This window comes from Dasypus novemcinctus, chromosome 3, assembly GCF_030445035.2.
Source record: "Dasypus novemcinctus isolate mDasNov1 chromosome 3, mDasNov1.1.hap2, whole genome shotgun sequence".
NCBI lineage: Eukaryota > Metazoa > Chordata > Mammalia > Cingulata > Dasypodidae > Dasypus > Dasypus novemcinctus.
In genome coordinates this window covers 47,615,482-47,628,476 of record NC_080675.1, presented here as the reverse complement: position 1 = coordinate 47,628,476, position 12,995 = coordinate 47,615,482, and the positions used below count along the sequence as shown (strand labels likewise).

The window sequence follows — 12,995 nt, the reverse complement described above, 5'->3', positions numbered from 1 at the left end:
ACATCCCTGCCCATACCCCCAATACCTGGTAACTATGTTTCAGCACTTCTGGAGTGGGGCCCTGAAGCAGTTTGACATTATTTACGAATTCCAAAAATAAACACTGGATTACGTTTGTAAACTGGTCTGTTCCTCTGGGCATATTAGATTGTATTAGACTCAGAGGTTTCACTTTCACTTGATTAAATTATGATGAAGACTTTGATTGGGCCATGTCAGTATGACATTGAGTCCCTGCCCCCTCAATGTGTGGGGACTTATAAAGAAAACCATACAGCAGATCTGAGAGGGGAGTATTTTAATGCTGAAGACCCAGGAAGTAAATGCATGGAGAAGGAGAACACAGAGGAAGAGAGCACGCTCTGTTAAACACGGAAGAGGCCCTAGGTAGAGAGACGAGCCATTTGCCTGATAGTTTACAGCTGGCCTTACGGAGATAGCAGAGCAGCTGAACCCAGAGAGAAATGAGTCTGGGAAGGAGAGGAGACTTATCCCAGTCTACAGCTAAGTTTGGAAGAAGCTGGGAACACAGAGGCTTAAGAGGAAGGGGAAGCCTAAACCCTTGCAGATGTCAGCAGCCATCTTGATCCAACACATGGCAACAGACTTTGGTGAAGAAAGTAATACACTTTATGACCTGGTAACTGTAAACTTCTATGCCAAATAAATACCCTTTATAAAACCCAACATTTCTGATACTTTGCATCAGCACTCATTTAGCTGACAAATACAGGCCCAGAACTATACACTTGAACAAGGATCCCAAGTGATTCTGATGTAGGCAATGATCCTCACTCGTCTCAATGGTCTGATCTAAGCCATCCCCCCAAATTTTCAGGGACCCACATCATCTCCTTCAGGTTGCCTGAAATCTTTCAGGCTTAATCACTTTACCTAAAATTCCATGACTATGATTGAATAATCTTTTATAGTGTAAATATATGTATTTAATGTGTTATATATATATACACACATTTATATATATCATCATATTCATATATAAAAGGGTTACAAATGTTATCAGTTTCATGCATATATATGTTACGACTGTACATTATAAATCATAAGTACTGCAAGTCCATTTGTGCTCCTTAAGGGAGAATATTTATTCTCCTCTCCTTATGTATCTATATGTAGGGATTTCTACAGGCTAATATTCCTAACATTTTTCTCACCTACACTTCCTTTTCCCCAGGAAAAAAATGACCATTCCAACTGGTGAGGATGCAAGAAGAAACAGAGTCTAACCATTTCCTCTCCTCCTTTGAAGCTTTCCTGCCTGCAAAGATGATGCATTTGGGGCATTTTCCTGAGGAATTTGCCTAACAGGGAAGGCTCTGCTCTCAAAGAGAAGAGTTGAGGTTACCCAGTCTACCTGCTTCAACCTAAAAGCCATATCCTCCAGTCAGCTTTATTATTAATAGTAATCATATTTAGATATCTCTGTTGCTCCAAAAATAGGATGAACATATGGATTCTATTTCAAGGACCCCTCAAACTCCTACACTGTCCTAAAAGATAAATGTCAGACAAAGCCAGCAGAAGAGTAGGTTTTCTAATCACTGAAGATCTGTGTGGGGAATAAAGCATGGTGAGTGGGGATAGAGCCATTATCTTGGAGGTAGACAGGAAATGCAAACCCATTAAAGGGAAAATTTATATGACTATATTCTTAAGACCTGGCCCTGCTGTAGATTTTTTAGAAGTAGATTCTTTTGAATGGATTAAACATTTCTAGTCACATTAACCTTTCCTTAGAGATAGTATTTTTGTTAGAGGAATATTAATCTATGTAATTTACCATATTCAGTCCCCTTCCAAATAGGAGGCTCTCAAATGTTGATCCATTCACTTGTCAAATATATTTTGAACCTTACAGTATAAAATACTACTCTACATGCTATGATCACATTATTTATATAAACCCCCATCTTTGCCTTTTAGGAGTATACTCTGGTGAGAACAATGGACCTCAAATAAGAAATACAAAAGCTTCAAGCACAAGCCCAAGAAGCCACTTCTCTAGGTTTACCAAAGCCTGATGCAAAAGCATCTCATGCCCAGATGGCATAAGTTCCATCCAGGGCACAGGCTCAGGGTCACTGTGAGTTGGCAGGCCAGCCACCAATCCAAGACAGTACTTTAGAGTTGTATTTTTGACAGGAGACTTTCTCTAATTCATGAGTTGCTCTTTTAAACTGACGGTTTTCTTTTCCTTTGATTCTTTTAATTAATAACCCTGTGGAATATATTTTCATTAAAAATGAATTTTGCCTTTACTATGAAATGTCAAACATGAATAAAATGAGCAAATTTTTCTCGCAGGGACAATTATAAAAAGGAAAGATATTAGTTCACCTTTTCCTTGACAAATTTGACTAGTGGAATGAGCTTGTTAAAGCAATATTTCTCTTTCTTTCCATACCAGAGGCATCTCTTTACTATGTTCTTTCACAAGCAGATGAATGAATGCAAATAGTGTTCAAAAAATTAAGACCTTCAAAGATGAATTAATGTTAAGGGCAAATCAAATTTAAAACTTATGAAATCAAAATGTAGCTGCTTTTACCTCTAAAACTGCAATACAAATTTAGCTTTAGGTCCTAAATGAAAGAGTGAACTTAGCTCTTAGTTTACAAAGAACTACTGGGTTAATACTAAGCACAGATTGGAAAAGCTGTTTTCCATTTTTTCCCAATGCTTCCCCTGAGTGTCTCTCATTAGGAAGACCACATTTACATAATAACTTGTTTCCTATAGCCACAGGGGCATGGCGTGAGGACAGTATTTCAGCAGATGGCAGAATGCTCAGATAGTCAAACTTGATAGATATCATTCAGGATGCATTTAGAGCCTATAGTGAAAGTACAAGTTTTAGATCATGTTAAATGGTCTAATGCTAATCTTATCACATGTAAAATACAGTATGGGGGAACTTCTCATTAACCTAGATTATAGAGATGCAATCCATGAGCTAAATGTGCCAAGAATTGGACTTGACATTAGAAATTCTGACTGTTCTCATTATCTCATTTATCAGTTCAACAGATGCTGGGTACTGCAGATGAGCTATTACCCTTAACAGATGTTATGCCGAATGTATGAAGTTTGGAAAGAGTTACAGGTATTTTACTTTGTATTAACATAAGAAAGTAGGCATTTCATTTGGGAAACCTCAACATTATTCTAAGAAAGTGTAAAACTGTTTATTTCTGCAAACCTCGGCATATTCCATGGCCGCATATTGAATTCTTTGCCATTATACATTACATTTTACTTTTGAGTGTCCTTGTTAACATTACCCTTATTTTCTTATCACCAGTGACTGACAGAACCCAGTTATACTAAGACTACAGCCTGACCCTCACTTCCCATTAAAATTTTGGGAGAGGGCCATAAACACTAGTCTGGCTCTGCCACTTATGAAACATAATCATCATTGTCATTTTCAATATCACCATCATCATCATCATCATCATCATCATCATTGCCATCAACACTCCTAAACACCCCTTACATGGGACAGCCTCTATTGACTTACTACTCACAGACTCCATAAGGTAGTTATTAAACTCCTAACCCCAAGAGGGCAGGGCAAATGTCTGCTTTGTCACTACTATAGATCTGTGTCTAGAAAAGTGCCCAGTATTTAATAGGTATGCCATTCATATGAACTGATTATTAAAATTCTCATGTTACAGATGAGGCATAGTGAGTAAACTAATTTGCCCCAAATTATACATCTGGCCCTACTAGAGGTTGAATCATGTCCCCCACCAAAGGTGTGTTCAGTCCCACCCCTGGTCCTGTGGGTGTGAACCCATTTGTAAATAGGACCTTTGAAGATGTTATTAATTAAGGTGTGCCCAAATTGAATGAAGGTGGGTCTTAATCCAATATGGCTAATGTCCTTATAAGCAAAGGAAATTGGGCATGGTAGAAGCTATGGGGAGCAGCCAGAAGCTGGAAGTCAACGCAACCTGTGAGAGAAAGGAGACGATGCTGCCATGTGCACTACCATGTGGCAAAAAAAGCCAAGGAACCCAAAGATTTCTGGTCAGCAGAATACATGGATGCTGGGAGGAAACAAACTTTGTAGGTTCTGAAATCATGAACCAATAAATTTTTGTTCTTAAGTCAACCCATTGAATGGTACTTGTTTTAGCAGCTGGGGGAACTAAAAATACACCCAAAGCTGACACACTCATCCTTACAAATGCAGACCTTGGAGTGGTCTCATCCCAAAGACACTCTCTGCCTGTGGATATAAACAGAATTGTTTTTGTATCGGAATTGAGTGAGGAGCCATGGTTGCTTCTCTACCTATAGATGCTTAAGTAGAAATTGGCATGCATTTTGAACATCCTCATCCATTTCCTGTTCACCAAACAACTATATTTTCATTCCAAATTGAACGTCTTATGTTGCAAAACAAAGAACTTAGGTGCCTCCTGGGAAATCCAAATATTACCATTTCCTTTACCATTTTTTGAGCCAGATTTAACAAAATTAAAATATTTAATAATAATAATTAAAATATATTTGCTCATAGTAACCCAATGGCATTTAATTTCCCAAATAATTTTTATGTTTAATTTTCCAAAGAATTTTTAACTCCTCAAGTCTGTAACCTCTGGTAATTCCTATTAAAATGATTCAAAATGATCTTAGCAATTTTGAGAATTAAAATATACACATATATAGCAAAAACCTCTTTTTCCTCTTTTCCTTCTATTCTTTCAATATTTACTTCCCACTATGGGTATCAGGTTCTGTGACCAGAAGGTAAAGCAGCACACATTGTTTTAAAGTAACTAACATTGCAATGTCATTACTAAGTCATTCATGACATCAACAAATGTCATGGAGGTACTGATACACAATGAGCAGTTGAGTGTTCAGAACAATAGACATTTTTTATCTTCAAGGGCTTAATTTAACATTCAATGGGGACAGGGCATCTATTCAACACATACAGCTTCACAAAGCAACATACAGTAAATGTTAAACAAATTGATGCAGTGGTAGGTGCTACAGGAGAACAGAGAAAGAAGAGATCATGGGGGCCAGAGCACATGGGGAGGTAGCCTAAGGAGGTGCAGCCAAGGCTGCTCCCTGAGGAGGGAAACGGAGTCACAGAATGAGGAGATTGATTTCTTTTTCACGGTAACAACTGAACTACAACATAGCTTTTCCTTGCAATGTGTTATTTTCCCATGTTCTCTCCCATTTGTCCAAATCATGATGGTTTTTCTGTTCCATATTTTAAAGTTATCTCAAAGTTTTAATTTAGAGAACAGTCTTTTTTTAACTCAATTAAGAAATACCTTTGCCCCTGTTCTCCATTTAAAATCATCACTTTTGTTGCTATTTGCACGATTATATATTGTCTTTATTATAGTAACCCATATTATAATTGTTTGACTATATTTTGATGAGAATTAAATGTATCTCATCTTTGATTACAATTAGTCAGACATGGTTTTGGCAAGCTGGTATGCACCTGAGTATTGTGTACTTCCACTCCGAAACTGAGACTGGAGTAGCAGTTTTCTAAATTTTGCATATTTTTTTTTCTGATGAGGCTTTGAACAAAATGAGAAAATGCTTGGATGGTTATAAATTCTTTGATATATAATGATGAATTAATTTCTGGGGTACAGATATTTCACCATGGAAAATAAGAAGTACCCATTATTCCAGAAAGATAGTGATATATTTGTTTTATAAAGTTTGCTCATGAGCTGAAAATTCAAGCTTACATTTTATTCAGTATATTAAAGATAGCTTATGCTCCAATTATCAGATACATTTTCATATAATCAGACTTGTGGTAAAACTTTTCTGTTGACAGACATATTCAGATTGAATTTCCCCCTTTTATCCTCTCTGCTTTTCCTCTTCTTACCCTCTCTGACTGTCTCAATGACCCGAGTTTCACAATGTTACCAACCTATAGAGAAGTGCTCGTTCAAAATTAAGAATAGCCCTCTAAGGAATGAATGTATCAGTAGAATGCCTTAGATACCCAACAACTGAGATATCTGGAGCCTTGCAAAACTACCAACTCCAAATCTATTTTCATCATTTTCCGGCAGAGCAAACATCCCTATTCTGATCTTCTCAGAAAACACTTTGGGGAAGTCAGCTGCATTGGACTGAAGGGGATAAACTGTTAGCAGGCAGCTGACACCCTGCCCCACCACCACTCCCAAAAGCCGCCGCAGAGAGTCCTCCTAGTATGAGTCCAGTAAAAAGCCACGTGCTGACTCTCAGGTGTGGGAGGGTTGCTATCAGCAAGCCAGCAGTCAGCCTCATTTTATGGAGTCATAAATTCAGCAGGCTGGATCTGATCTCTCATACTTGCTTTTTCACTGGCACAACAGACCCTTCCCTGAACACACTGCAACTAAGTAGGTCATTCTGCATCTTGGTTTCTGAATTTTGGAGCATGAAGAAACATTATTATCTCACTGAAGAGGGAGTTTGTATCTTCCCGTCATGTTAAACTGGCCTTCAACAAATCTGTATAAATAACATATTACCCATTTAACATGCCTGAATTATGATACAGTCCACAGACCATATCTAAAGAGTTGCTTAGTGCTCTCTTTGGCAGCACATATACTAAAATTGGAATGATACAGAGAAGATTAGCATGGCCCCTATGCAAGGATGACATGCAAAATCATGAAGTGTTCCATGTTTTTCAAAGTGTAATGCATAATGTAAACTGCAGACCATGCTTAGTAGCAATGCTTCAATATGTGTCCATCAATTGCAACAAATGTACCACACTAATGAAAGATGTTGTTAATGGGGGAAGGTGTGGGAGGGGGAGCAGGTGGGGTATATGAGAATCCTCTATATTTCTGATGTAACATTTATGTAATCTAAAGCTCCTTTAAAAATAAAGAAAAATAAAAGATTAAAAAAATAAATAGTTGCTTAGCCATCTGTTAAAAGAGAGCAGCATAGACCTGGACTGTGGGTCCAATACCCCACACACTACCTCCATGTGCTGCCATTAGGGGAAATTGGTTTCTTATTACATGCAGAATTAGCAGTTACAGTTCTGTTGTTGTTGTTGTTGTTTTGTGAGAAAAGTTGTGGGTTTACAGAACAATCATGCATAAAATACAGAATTCCCATATACCACCTTATTATTAACACCTTGAACTGGTGTGGTACATTTGTTCCAACTAATGAAGAACAATTTTTGTATCTCAACTATTAACTATAGTCCATGGTTTAACTTAGGGTTCTGTTGCAGAGTTCCATGGAGATTTTAAAAAATTCTTATTCTGGTAAAATATATATGACCTAAAATTTCTCCCTTTTAACCACAATTATATAATTAAGTGTAATTAATTGCACCCACAGTGTTGTGCCACCATCACTACCATGCATTACCAAAACTTTCCATCATTCCAACTAGAAACTGTACATTTTAAGCCTTAACTCTATATTTCCTAGGCCCTGCTCCTTTCCCTGGTAACCTGTATTCTAGATTCTGGTCCTATGAGTTTGCTTATTCTAATTGTTTCATATCACTGAGATCATACAATATTTGTCCTTTTGTGTTTGGCTTATTTCACACAACCTGATGTCTTCAGGGTCCATCCATATTGTCACATGGATGAAAATTTCAGTTACTGTTTTTACTCTGCAGTTTCCATTCCAGATTCCCCCTGCTATACTTTTACAGATGACATCACTCTCTAGAGGATAAAACTGTGGACATATATGAAACCAGTGAAATCAAGTGTCAACTTCTAAAAGTGCCAGGTGAATCAAATATAACCTGATTCAAAAGAAGAAGTAGAAAATGACTTACTTTTTTTCTGGTAGAAATTACTGTAGCCTCAATGGATCAGTTGAGTGTCTCTGGTTATTTAGGTGAATCATTTGATTTTATTCCTTTGGGAAAAGATCACTTGGCTAGAATGTCAAAATCTATGAAATATATCCCTCTTCCCCTCCAGGTGGAAAAAAAAGAACATTCCAGGAAGGCAGATGCTATTTTAGTCAGGAGACTGACCTATCAGGAATTCAATCTATACAAAGAGCTATTCTCTATTTTCTCATTTGCAAAAAGGTATATAATTCTTTAAAGTCCTTTCTCTCCTATACAAATTTTTATATATTATTACAATATTTACTTTACTTTTTTTTTGGGGGGGGGGAGGCCATAGTCTGACTGAATTTATTGTAAGCATTTTGAAATTCCTACTTTGAATAGCCAAATGCCCCTACTCAAAAATATGTTCCTGAGTTGTAAAGCTTTATAAAGCTCCTCATGAGAATCTGCATGGAAACCTTTAGAAAACATGTCTGTTGAGCTCTATATTCTCTCAGATACCTCAGAAGACAGTAAGAGCAGAATGGTGGAGTCAGCTGAAAAAGAGAAGGGAAGAAGTTCATACGAAGACAAACTGTATGATCAGATTGAGATATTTTCCTGGGGACTGTGTTGTGAGGAACCCCTATGAGTACTATGCCTTAAAATACATTAAAATATAGGTTCATAAATATATTAAAGCATAATATTATATATTCAATTAGAAAAATCCATTGAATTTTTTCTAGAAGAGATAAGGGAAAAGAGAAATTAGGTTAGGAAAAATGGCGTGTATCCCAAATTCAAATCGATACCTAAAGGCATTAGAGGAGAAGTGAAGGTTGTTGGCAAGATGACAGAGTGAGCAATTCCAGGGTTCCTTCCCCAAAGATTAGCAGTGATAATCCAGCAGAAATGGCAGAATTAACTTTCTCAGAGCACTGGAAAAGTGTTAAACTGTTGCATCAACTGGGAAAGCAATGAATCAAGAAAAAGGCAACCAAAAATTGTAGGAAAGTCTTATGGCATTTTTACTGGCCCTTCCCTACCCCATCCAGGTCACTGGGAGTGGTGATAATCCATGTCCTGATCCTGGGTTCCAGAGGGAGCAGAGTACTTCCTGGGTTTGTATCAAGTGCATTTATATCAGTGACAAGAGTTGGATGAGAGCTTGAGGGATTGATACAGAATGCTAGTCGCACTGTCCAAGAGCTTTCTCTGGACATAGAGTCAGCTAGCAGGGCTCCATAAACCCCTTAAGAAAACTGTCAAGTCTGCCCAAGAATGGAGCCGCACACATGGAGAGCTGACGCAGCAAGATGACGCAACAAAAAAAAACACAGATTCCCATGCCACTGACAACAACAGAAGAGGACAAAGAAGAACACGCAGCAAATAGACACAGAGAACAGACAACTGGGAGGTGAGAGGGAAGGGGAGAGAAATTAAAAATAATAATAATAATAAAAGAAAACTGTCAAGCCACAGTGCCTAGGATAAAACATTTCTAGCTGAGACACAAAATAGTGATTGGGACTAGAAGAAAAGACAGCATATTTCCTAGGGGGACGTTCGACACATCCAGATCCATGTATAAGGGGAATTGATAAGGCTATGCAGAATGCCTAGGACAAGACACTTGCTCAGAGCAGGCCTGAGAAGAACCTAAGGCTTTTGCATTAAGCTGTTCTGTCAGCTCACTGTAAAGCTGTAATCTGCAAAGACTGGGAAAGGTGATTTCTCTTTTGTTCGCTTGGTTGTTTTTGTTTTTTTATTAGCCCCTGACAGTCAAGGAAATCTCTATCATAACACTAGCTAACACAAGCTCGGTAATAGAGATTTCAGTACCTACATACATCAAGGGATGCATATAGTCTTTGAATAAGTAATATGGAAAACTCAATAAACAAATAGACTGTTTTAGACAAACAGTAAAAGTGAAATAAATCAGATAAGGGAGAGAATCTGATTTACAGAATTAATAAATTAAAATTCAAATGTCCAGATTTCAGCAACAACAACAACAAACAAACAAAAGCCATAAAAAAGATCATGAAAAATAGTCCATTCAAAGGAATAATATATGTGACATAAACCATGAATGAGAAAGGACAAACACTGGACATAATAAAAAATACTTTTTAAAAACTGTCTTAAGTATACTCAAAAAACTAAAAGAAAACACACACACAAAACTAAAGGAAATAAGAAAAACACTAAATAAACAAAATACCTCAAAAAAGACATAGAAATAGTTAAAAAGGAACCAAACAGAAATACTGGAACTTAACAGAAATAAAATTCCCTAGAGAGTTTCAGGAGCAGATTGGAGGTGGCAGAAGAAAGAAATGGTAAATTGAATAAAGAAAAATTGGAATTATCCAATCTGAGGAACAGATAGGAAAAAAGAATGAAGAAAAGTAAACAGAGCCTAAGAGACCTGTGGGACACCATTAGGTTTATTGATTTACACATTATGGGAATCCCAGAAGTAGAAGAAAGAAACAGACAAAAAGAATATATGATGGTGTAATGGTGGAAAACTTCCTAAATTTAGTGAAAGACATTCAAGAAACTCAACAAACACCAGATAGGATAAAATCAACAAAATCCAGGCCAAGACACAATATAATTAAACTCCCAAGTTTCAAAGAGAATCAGGAAAACAAGAAGAGATAAGCAACAAGCTGTGTACAAAGGGATAGCAGTAAGATTAAGATTCAACTTTTCATCACAAACAATGGAAGCAAGAAGGCAGTGGGGTGGTCTATTTAAAATGTTGAAAGAAAAAAAATGTCAACCAAGAATTCAATATCTGGTAAACCTGACTTTCAAATATGTGGGAGAGATTAAAACATTCCTAGATAAACACAGATGAGGGAATTCATCACCACAAGACCTGCCTTAAAGGAAATGTTAAAAGGAGATCTTCAGGTTGAAAGGAAAAGATGCTATACCGTCAAATCCATATGAAGAAATAAGTATCTCTATTAAAGGTACCTACATAAAAGCCAGTACTATTGTATTTTTTGGATTGTAACTCCATTCTTTAAGGATCTAAAATACACATGCATAATAGTAATCTATGGTGTTTGGGCACTCAATATATTATCATGTAGTCTGTAACAAGAATAGCATAAAAGAGAAGGAGTTTTGCAGAAATGGAAAAGCTAATCATCTAATTCATATGGAAAGACAAGAGGCTCCGAATATCCACAACCATTTTGAAAAGGAGAAAATTTGGAGGACTAACATTTCCTGTTTCAAAACTTACTACAAAGCTACAGTACTCAAGCCATATTGTACTGCAAAAGGGGAGACAAATAGACCAATAGAAAAGAACTGAGAGTTTAGGAACAGACCCTCACACCTATGGCCAACTGATTTTTACAAGGATGTTAAGTCCTCTCAATGGTGAAAGAAGAGTCTCTTCAAGAAATGGTGCTGGTAAAACGGGATATCCATATGCAAAGAAGAAAGTGGACCCCTACCTCATACCATAAACAAAAATGAACTCAAAATGGATCAAAAACCTAAATATAAGATCTAAAACCCTAAAACTCTTAAAAGAAAACATAATGAAAAAAATTCAGGACCTTGCATTAGGCAATGGATTCTTAGATAGAATGCCAAAAGCACAAAATAAAAATTATATAAAATATACTTCATCAAAATTAAAATAATTTCTATACATCAAAGGACAGAAAGTATTTTAAAAAGGTAAAACACAAGCTATAGAATGTGAGAAAATATTTGGAAACCTCATATCTGATAAGGATTTAATATCCAGAATATATTAAAAATATCCTACAACTCAACAAAAATACAAACAAGCCAGTTTGAAAATGACCAAAATGACTTGAATAAATGTTACCGCCTCTCTCCACCCCTCCTCCCCTTTCAGTCCCCACCGCCCTTCCCGCCAGTCCCGCCCATATTGCCAACCTACAATCTGCCCTCTTCCCCAGTAACTGCTTACCTCAGGTCTATCCATCAGCTTCAGCCTATCCACAGCCGCCCCTTAGCCAGCCCTCCCTTCATCACACCCCTCCCTCTACCCAACCCTATATAGCTAAGTGTACTTCCGTAATAAAGCAGACCTGTTCCTGCGCTCAGGCGGTCTCCGTGGTTCTTTCCTAACCGCGCGTCCCCCACGCCTGGAGAGCCCCGGTGCTCTCTCCCTGGAGCACCCCCCGCCGGCGGTCCGGTAGGAGCTGACCCCCCCGACTCTTGGGCCTGAGCAAGACAGAGACCTCCCCGCTCAGCAACAAATAAACACTGCTTCAAAATAGATATACAAATGGCCAGTAAACACATGAAAAGCCATTAGGGAAATGCAAATCAAAACTGAAATGATATAACTCTTCAAACACTAGGATTGCTAGTGAAAAAAAAAAAAGCAAAAAAATAAGTGTTGGCATGGACGTGGAGAAACAGGAACACTTATTCATTGCTGGTAGGAATGTAAAATGGAGCAACCACTGTGGAAAACAGTTTGGCAGTTACTCCAAACGTTAAACAGAATTACCATATGGCCTAGTAATTTCACTTATAGGTATATACCCAAAAGAACTGAAAGCAAGGACTGAAACATATCTTTGTACACCAATGTTCACAGCAGCATTACTCACAGTAGCCAAAAGGTGGAAATAACCATAGTGTCCATCAAAAGATTAATGGATAATCAAAATGTATATATATACAATGGAATAGTATTCAGTCATAAAAAGAAATGAAGTTCTGATACATGCTACAACAGGGATGAACCTTGATGACAGTATATTCAGTGAAATAAGTCAAAGACAAAAGGGCAAATATTGTATGATTTCACTTATATGAAATACCTAGAATAAACAAATTCATATAGAAAGTAGATTAGAGGTTACCAGGATTGAGTGTAAGGTGGGGAATTATTGCTTAATGGGTACAGATTCTGTTTGGAGTGATGATAAAGTTTAAGTAATGGATGGTGGTGATTTTAGCACAACATTGTAAATATAATTAGTGTCACTAAATTGTACACACAAAAAAAATTGTTTTGTGAATGTGTTACTACAATCAATAAAATGCTTAAACAGGCATTAGGGAAGAAAGTAATGCACACATTTTAATCACAGCATTAATAAAAATACTTGGTTTTTTAAATTCTAAAGGA

General features: G+C 37.1%; 1 protein-coding gene and 1 non-coding gene across 2 annotated transcripts in view; one reads left to right on the top strand and one right to left on the bottom strand.

Moving 5' to 3' along the window:
* KCNH5 (potassium voltage-gated channel subfamily H member 5) overlaps positions 1 to 12,995 on the bottom strand; it is a 276,207-nt gene that overhangs the window by 37,148 nt on the left and 226,064 nt on the right. The gene's annotated exons all lie outside the window — the stretch shown is intronic.
* Positions 6,604 to 6,710, top strand: LOC111763381 (U6 spliceosomal RNA). Its single transcript, XR_002796256.1, has one exon. It is a non-coding gene; the product is annotated as a U6 spliceosomal RNA (small nuclear RNA).